The following is a 9,721-nucleotide window of genomic DNA, read 5'->3' on the forward strand; positions in this document are numbered from 1 at the left end:
CTGGATGTGCACCACAAAGAGAAAATAAAGATGAAGCAAAATATCAAATCACATGTTTGGCTTCCATGTGAGTTCTTTGCCTCATTCCTATCTCCTCAGATATGACAAATTGAGATCCTCTCTTGAGCTGTGATCCAGTTGGGGGCCCCTTAAACAGCAGGAGATTAAGCGAAAAAGGGAGTGTTGTGAAAGACCAGATGAGGCATCTTCCAACTCTGCACTGGGTTGGAAAATAAACAACTTTCCCAGTGCTCTTCCTTACTGAGTGTATTTTTCCTTGAGCTGCACACTATCTTCCTCTTTCTGCTAAAGTTAAGGGATTGAGGGACCCAGCTCCTTCCATAACTTTTTTCGGGGCTGATGGAGCCCCGATCTCTTAGCATCTAGCCTCAGTGTTCCAATACAGATGCTGAAATCAGATGAGGCATGAGGCTACTTTTGTGGAACCTCAGAAAAAACTTACTTCAAACTTGGGGTGGGAGAGTATGTTTTCCAAAGAAGTGTGTATGTGTGTGTGTGTGTGTATGTGTGTGTGTGTGTATCCACACATACACACACACACACATACACACTATATAACACACATACACAACTACATCTCATTTCAGATACTCTTCTTACACCATGACACTGACACACTTCCATTGAAGTGTGGCATCTATATATGCCCCCATTGAATCTGGGCTAATCTTTGTAATACCTTGACCAATCAAACATGGTGAAAGTGACATTGATTGACTTCTAAGATTATGTCATAAATGGAAATATGACTTCCACCTGTCTGTATGTCTGTCTTTCATGTTTGCTTGCCCTTGGAACCCAGCTACCAGCTTCCTTTTGAGGAAGCACAAGCTACGTAGAATAGCCACATGTACATTTTCTATTTGACACAGCTGATAGCTCTAGCTAGGACCCCAGTCAACAGCCAGCACCTACAACCAGATGTGTGAGTGCTTGAGACTCCAGATGATGCTAGTCTCTAGACCTTAAGTATTCTCAGACATGTGAAACAGAGGCAAATTATTAGCATTTTACCCTATCTGAATTCCTGACCCACAGATACAATGAGAGATAGTAAATGATTATTATTTTAAGTGATTAGGGTATGAATTATTTGTCATACAGCAATAGATAATACAGATAGATTTATCAAACAAGTCCTCTGAAAAACAGAGATATGGAAATCTTGAAACATGACTCGAATGTATACTTCTTCATCTCCTCTTTCTACTGCTTGTTCACACATGAGAGAATATGCAGAAATTTCTATCACAGTTTTCTTCAGGTTAATTATGGAAGCACTAAGTGTAAAGTTAAAAAAAAAAAAAACCACCACATTTGCACATTTGTTACAACCAGACTCTCAGAAAATAAACTAACTTCCATATGATTACAGTGTCCTCTTAACTAATGCAATTGTCACACCAAGTCCTTGATTCGTTCACTGTACAGTGGGAAATACTGCAAATATAAAAATGTCAGTCTCTGAGGTACAAAATAAAAGTTTGATGTGAGATTTGGTTAAATTGATCTCTTCATCTCTTTAGTTCCTTAAAGATTTTCCTTTGGTATCACCAATCTATTTTTTCTTCTTCCAGGAGCCTAGAAAGTGGTGGGGCAGCCAGCCGGGCCTCGAGAGCATCAAGAAATCCTCTACTCCGAATAAGCCAGTGTCAGACACTCTTCTTACAATGTTTCATTTAATACCACATGAACCCTGTGCAGTTGATTTAATTCTCATATTACATATGAGGAAACTGAAGCACAGAAAAGTAGGATGGAGGCTCTTCCCAAATACATTTAACTTAAAAGAATTCAAATATACAGATTCAGTCAAAATATAAAACAAAATACTTATTTTTAACAATGCCCATGGTTCTAGACATTTCACTGAATGAGCATTTGCTTCAGATGTCAAACAGTATCTCAAAGAGAAAAAATTTAACCTTAGAGAGTATATGACTGCACAGAAACACTTGATTTTGTACTGAAAGAATATGAAGAAATGTCAGAAGTAACTTCGACTATGCACGGTGACTTGAAAATCTTACCTTAAACATGATCAGGCCCCCACGTGGTAGTAATTTGCCCAAGGTCACAAAACTAGAAGATGGTAAAGCTAAGATTCAAACTCACATCCACCTGACTCAAAATCCATAATTCATTTCACTGTGTGTGTGTGTGTGTTTGTGTGTGTGTGTGTGTGTGTGTGTGTGTGTGTGTGGTTTATAGATCCACTATTTTACTTTACAGATTTACCTTACCGCCTGCTTAGAGACAACACATCTGTAATCATCATCAGAAACAATACATCCATAATCATCATCGTCAGCATTGGAGGGTCAGTGTAGAATTCTGGTTAAGAGCAAGGGTTCTACACCCAAGCTGCCTGGGTTTCAATCCCAGCTCTGCCATTTACCTGCTGTGTGAGTGTTCTGGTTATTTATTGTTATGTGATAAGCCACCCTAAAACTTTGCAATTTAAAACAATTATCAGTTATTGGCTTTCATGGTTCAGAGGACTGACTGGTTGTAGCTGGGTGGTTCTTGCTTACAGTCTCTGATGCCATTGCAGTCAGATGTTGACTGGGGCTATAGTTGGTCATCTGAAGACTCCGCTGGGTTAAACATCCAAAGGGGAAGCTTATGGTGATCATCCAGGGCACATTCTCATGGGCCTCCCACTAAATTCTCAGGCTTTTTACAGGTGACTGGGTTCAGAGAGGGAGAGCCCAAGAGCAGATTCCAAGAACACTGAGAAGACTCTGTAAAGCCACTTATAAACTAGCCCTGGAAGTCATGTGACATCACTTGTACTATATTTTGTTGGTCAAACATGAGTCACAGCAGCCAGGAGAGATTCAAGGTATCAAGAGGCATGGTTCGTTAGAAGACTTACCTTTGGAGATAAACTACCACAGTAACCTTGGGCAATTCATTTCAATCCTCTGTGCTTCATTTTCTCCATCCATAAAATGGAGAAATACAGGTGACTACTTGGTAGGGCTGTTGTGAGGAGTCAATGAAGTAATACATGTAACATGGTTAGAGGAGTACTTGGCATATAACAGGTACTCAGTGAAAGTTACATTGCTGTTTGTTATTCTCTCTTAGGGACACCATGCTAGGTACTGGGATCCAGTGCTCAGTCATATACTACAATGCTTCTAGAGACCGTCACCAGGGCCATGATCATTCTTGGACAGAGATCTTCACAAGGGCTTCCTGGGGACTTTTTGTTATGTTCTTTAAGGCTTATTCCCACCATGTACAAATGCAGAAATGCCACCACTTATGACTTGTTGTAAACATAGACTCTCGATGAGGATATTTCAAAGCCAGCCACACTCAACAGGCTCTCAGCCAGCAAGATCAAGGAGCATACTCACCAACTGTCTTCACAATTTTAAACATGGCTCTAAGTGAATCTGTTTAGCAATAAACTGTCTACTATCTACTCCTGGACCCAAGCTGAGAACTTCTGCTCTTCTAGAGGTCAGCTTCAAAGACTTGAGGGCAAAAAGGGACTTTGTGGTTCCCAGGAACCTTGGCCCCAAGCTTGAGAACTTTCTGTACAACTGGCCTGCTGAGGTTCCTTTTGGAAAAAGAAGAAAAAAATTATGCCAGGCTCTACACAGCTGAAAAAGCTGCACAGTTTTGAGGGAATCCATGGCATAGCTGGCCCATGGTCACATCCTCTGTGCCAGTGCAAATATTTTTCTCAGGCTCCTGTCACATGGACTTGTGGCATCAAAGCCTAAACATAGCTGTAAGGAAGGTAGACCCATTGGGCTAAATATGGAAGCAGTGCCTACTGCAGGTTTATCTTTTCTCCTTCTAGATTCCCTCAGAACTCTTGGAGCAGCTGGACATTGCTGTCCATTTTAAGGAGAGTTACCAGTTCATCGGCCTCTAAGTGCTCAAAAGATCCTTGATGAAGCTAGCCTTTTCAGTGAATGGCCCAGATTAGCACTGGTGTTGTGGAAGTTGAGACGCATCAAGGTGGACTCTCTGCTCCAAAATGCTTTTCTTCCAATTACCATACTGCCTGATGTGCTACCAGATGTGCTGTATTAATCTTAGTGCTATGCCTTCTTGAAAAACAAAAATTTCCTAGGTTGAGTTAATTCATTATGAAATATTTGTCAGAACTCCAACTAATATTTAAGAAAAGAAGTGAGGAAAACAGGAAAAGAGAAGAATAGATATTTCTTGACTAATATGAGCAATAGCAGGAAAGGCAAGGGTCAAGCTGGACCTAAGAGAAAACTGCAAGCAGAGGCTTGACATCTGTAGGACTCTCTAACTCTCAAATGTGTCAGCTTTTTATCTTAAACAAAGTCTTTATAATTGCAAACCTGAACACTAGCATTTATAGGCTTCTACAGGTTTCTATTCTTTCACTCTCGATATCAGAGAGGAAAGAGACTCTATTCTCTCCTCAATGTGTTAAAAAAAAATCCTAGAGAGGACTCTGATTGGCCAGTTTAGAATAAGTTTTTATCCCTGAAGCAATCACTGTGTCCAGGAAGGCAAAGTCATTAGAAGACTAAAAATGCTCATCTATATATGACTGTGGGTCCAAGGTAGAAAAGTGATTCATGAAAGGAAGAAAGCAAGAGTGTCAAAGAAGAAAGAGGTCCTGGACACGGACTCTCATACAATCACTAATATTCACAATAGGTGTTATCAGCCAATAACACTTTAAAGTATTATTTTATCAAATAAATTTTAGTTGAGACTAGTGGACTGAAGGAAAAAGAATGTTACTGGTGGTGGGGGAGGGGATAAGAAAGAGGTAATTTTGAATCAGAATTTATATATATTTACAAATATTAACTATAATTTGTATGACTTTATGTAAATACATTTGCAAATCTTTTGGCAAACCATGTGACATAATTTTTATCTAGAATATATAATTATTGCAGTCCTCATTTCAAACAAGGCAAAAAAAATTAGATGTGAGAGCATCAGTTGTCGGTATAAAAATGCTATGGGTGGAGTAAGGGTGGGACGAAGTGGGGTAGGACCAGAAAGGAACAAAGAGAACAAGAAAGGCAAAATGAGAGACTCTGAAAAATAAACTTCAAAGCCATCAGTTTTGCCTTTGACTAACAGACCATTTAGGTTTTTAGATCTATCTGCTTTTGCATGCTTTCCCATTCAGTAGCTTCAGTTTTTCTCCAGGAAAAAAAAAAGTATCTAGACACATTTCTGTCATGCCTCATATAGAATTACAACGTTCATATGTGACTAGATTTGCAAATCTAGTGCTACCTGCTTCCATTTCTGGCCTGAAAACAGCACACAACTCCAGAGGTTTTTCAGTGCAAATCTAAGCGCTTAAAAGCACTGCACATCTGAGAAGAATCGTAATGAAGCTTGTCTATATTCTTCTTCAACTTTTTCTGAGAAGTTTCATGGAATGATAAGAATTAAGACAGAAAAGATTTACAGTTTACTGGCTACATTTTGCCAAATGATATTTCAAACTTTCTTTAAAATATCTTAAAACTCTTAACCTCCCACATGAGGTAAGACCATGTAAACCTCAATGTTTACCTATAGAACAAAGAGCTAAAATAATTTTATTTGCTTGGTGTTCACCTGTACAATGACTATGCACAGCGGAAGCACCAAATTCCACTCTCCTGTTATGTAAATGACAATCATGTAGTAATAGTAGCAGGCACAGTGGTCCTGTGCTCGGCACACAGGAGTGATAATATTCATCCTCCTGTCGAGGAATGAATTTCAATAATTAGGGATTTCTCAAAATGTCTTCCATCTTTGTAAAAATCACTATGTCCAATTGGCCTTGTCAAAATGTCCAGGTCAATATCTGTTTCTTAACTGGTTTCCTCGTCTCAAAGGAAAATCCGCCCCTGTCCCTATTTAAGGTAATATGTTTATCTGCGCTCTGAGACCACTGCTTCCTCTCCTTCAGCATTCCTTTCCCCACTCCCTCATCCCCTTCAAGTCTTTTCCCCACCAATATCTTCTTTCTTCTCTCTTCAGTCTCTCCTTTCTTCAGGCTCTTTCCATTCACTTCCAAAGCACATTTAGGTCTCTAACTGAGCTCCCTGTGAAGAGGAAGTTGTATTTTCCTGTACAGAGACAAGCACTTTCTTAGTAAAGCCAACATTTTGGGGGTGAAGGGGGAGTGGGTAGAGGAGAGGAAAAAGAGAGTGAGTGAACACAGCAGCTGTTGTGTTTTCCTTAGAAGATGTTTTACTGAGTCCTCAGAACTTTACTTTAGCGCAAGTTGAATCTTGCTCAGGTCAGTGCTGGCAGAGGAAACAGTGTAAAACTTGAGATGAGAACCATACACGTGAAGACACAGCTGAAACCCAAGACATTGACAAGCTCCAGGCTGCATAAATGTCACTGAAACTCAAAGAAAAAAAAAAAACTCTTTGTCGTAACAAATATGATCCCGGTATAACTACATAATTTCCAGGTTGATACCAACACGAGTGTCGGTACAAAGTGATAATCATGTGGCAAGTTGGGGAGATGGTGCCAGATTCCTGGGCTATTAGAACAGAGAGATTTCCCTACATTTTTGGATGAAATCTCAAAACAAGAAATATGCGCTATTTCTAAAAGGTCACCTTCCTGCCATTCTCCAACAGATAAATTTAAATTGATTACTTTGTAAATTGAATTATATTTTCTCAATGAATGGCAATTACCAAGAGGCTCTTTTTCATTTATAATTGATCTTCAATTGGCTATTTGTCTTTAGTGCTTTAGCTTTTAGTTTATCTTCCCTAGATCTCTCTTGTCAAGTGGCTAATGATCCCTGAACAAGAATTTAAGGAAAGAAAAGACTGCTTTTGTAAGAATTATGTTTAATTCAAATAATAAACCTTATTTCTTCTTCGTTTATGTTACAGTCTAATTTTTTAAATGTAATATGTTTTCTTAAAGACAAGTGAATATGACAAAGATATTTGGGGCTGGGGGGGCAGGGAGGGGGAATTTTACTGCATCATGTTTCTAAATCCATAGGAAGAGTTTTCTCTCTTTCCAAAGCCTCAGGATAAAGAAAAGCCAAGTTCTGCCTTAATCTTGGCATTCATTTTGAACAAGCAGCCTGACCTAGTTCTCTCATTTAGTGTCACAAAGTCCTCTGAGTACCTGCAGAAAAACAGGTAAGACCAAAACCCATTTACTGGATACCTAACATCAGACATGTGTATAAACATGCATATTTTAAAGTAAACATTTTATAAATTTTAACATAATCACAGACTCAGATATGCAAGAATATAACTTACTTTCCTTATAATTGGACTTTGCTTAGTTTCCAATATCCCATTTTCACTAATGACAGAAAACCAAATCTTGCAGTTCAGCATAAATTCAATCATTTCTGATTTATAACTCAAAATGGCTCTTTCTGAGTTAAAAATTCGGTAAATTTAAGATTCTCAAGCTTCTTCTTAATCTTATCTTCTCTTTCTTAGGCATAGAACTAAATTATGCAAAAGGCCCAAGGGCTTTGTATCATCATGGTTTTACGGGAGAGGGTCCTGAGGCATGACAAACTGCTAATACTGGCCTCTGTTCAGATGGCCTTGGCTTTTAGCATCTCTTTCCACTGTACTTGCTGTTCATTGTTCACCATTCTTCCCTAGACACACCCCACAGGTTCCTCTGTGGCCACTTCATCCTCACTGTGAGTTAGCATCTCTCTCCCTCTTGATGCTTTTAAAGATTCTTTCTTTGTATTTAACCTTGGACATTTTAATTATGATGTGTCTTGGGTGACCTCTTTGGGTTCCTGGTTTGGGGGACTCTCTGAGCTTCCTGGGGTTTTATGTCTATTTCTTTCACCAGGTTAGAGAAGTTTTCCATCATTATTTCTTCAAAGAGGTCTTCAACATCTTGTTTTTTGTGTTCTCCCCTCCCTCAGTAACCCTATGACATGGATATTGTCACATTTAATAGTGTCCCATAGGCTCTTTATATTATTATTATAGTCTTGGCTTCTTTTTTCTTGCCATTCTGATCACGTGTCCTTGCTTTCCCATCCTCTGTATAGGTCATTTGATCCTCTTCTTCATTCACTTTGTTTATTCCATTTAATATACTTCTCATCTCAGATGATGTGTTCTTCATTTCGGTTCCCTTTTATAATTTCCATTTCCATTTTTATGGTTTTTTATTTCTTTGTTCAAGTTCTCACTGAATTCATCTACACTTCCCCTAAGTTCATTGAGCATCTTTATAATCAGTGTTTTGAACTCTGCATGTGTTAGATTGCTTGACGCCATTATTTTTGGATCTCTGTTCTGTTCTGTCATATAGTTTCTGCTTCTTTGTCTTCCCATTTTGGGTTCCTTTCCATGTCTGTTTCTATGTACTAAGCAAAACTCCTAAGTCTCCCAGTCTTATTAGTGTGGATTTGTGTGGTAGCTGTCCAGTGGCACAGTCCTGAGAGAGTTTCAGCTGCAGGCCAAATTTAGCCCCACCCTCTGCCCCTCCAGGGCCACCTGTTAAGATTCAGTAAGCAATCCACAGATGCTGTGCTTATAGTTACCTCAAAAGGCCACACCAGAAATCAAGGCCAGCTGCTTCAGTGTGAGTCTAGGCGCTGCTGCTCGGCACATGGCACCTAAGTGAGGATATACCTGAATGTGGCTTGGGTGGGGCCACAAGTTGAGGGAGGTGGAATTTCATGGAATCCTCTGGGCTGAGCGATCTCTGTTATCCAGTTTGACGACATCACAGCTATGGCTACGCTGTGTCTGGCGCACTGGTAGCGGAGAGGGCTCAACAAGAAACAATGGATACCTCTGACACTTCTGTACAGAGCGAGTCTCACCTCGGCCCTCACTCTGACAATGTCTCCCTGTAAGTTCCTGGTGCCCCCTGCGCAGCCGAACTGGCGCTGGTGCTCAGAGCAAGCAGGTCTGTCGCCCCGAAAGTCTGTTCATGAACACGGCCCCTTTAAGAGGCATCTGCCACTACAGCAGCCTCTATCCCACTCAGTCTCTCTGGACCAGCAGCCTTGTGTCCTTGCCCCGTCTTACCTTCAGCCATTGCAAGGTGACTTCTTAGTTTTCTCCCTAATTGTATGGCTTGTTCATCTAGATCTCAGGTGATTTTCCTTGCTATTTGCTCCTTGTTTCTGTTACAACTTTGATTTGGTCACCAGAAGGATGAACAGAGCCTCTATCATCTATACCATTTTCCTCCCTCTCTCTATCATATTTTTATATTGAAGACTGAGATTACTCCCATCAACAAAGATTTTTGAGACATGCACTCTTCTAGGCTCTGGGAATTGTCTATATTCATGGAACTTGCACTCTAGTTGGGTGACATAGATAACAAACAAGTAAAGGAATGAATAAACAAGATGATTTCCAATTATTGTAAGTTTTATGAAGTAAATAGAGTGATATTATGAGAGATTGGAAGAAAGAGGGGAGATCGAGGAAGTTACCTCTGAGTAGGTAGCATTTGAGCTGAGACCTAAAAGATGAAGGGAGCCAGGCATGTGAGGAGCCAGGTCTTTCTAGAAAGATAAAACAGCAAGTGCAAAGGCCCAGCAGTGGGAAAGAGCTCCATAAGTTCAAAGAACAGAAAGGAGGTCTATGTAACTAGAGTATCATGGACTTAAGGGAAAGGTTAGGTAAGGAAGCAAAACCAAATTGTATGGCTCCCAGCAGGCTATGGCAAACTGCTTGAAGTTTTTTTCTAAATA

This window comes from Pteropus medius, unplaced genomic scaffold, assembly GCF_902729225.1.
Source record: "Pteropus medius unplaced genomic scaffold, Ma_sr-lr_union100, whole genome shotgun sequence".
Classification (NCBI taxonomy): Eukaryota; Metazoa; Chordata; class Mammalia; order Chiroptera; family Pteropodidae; genus Pteropus; species Pteropus medius.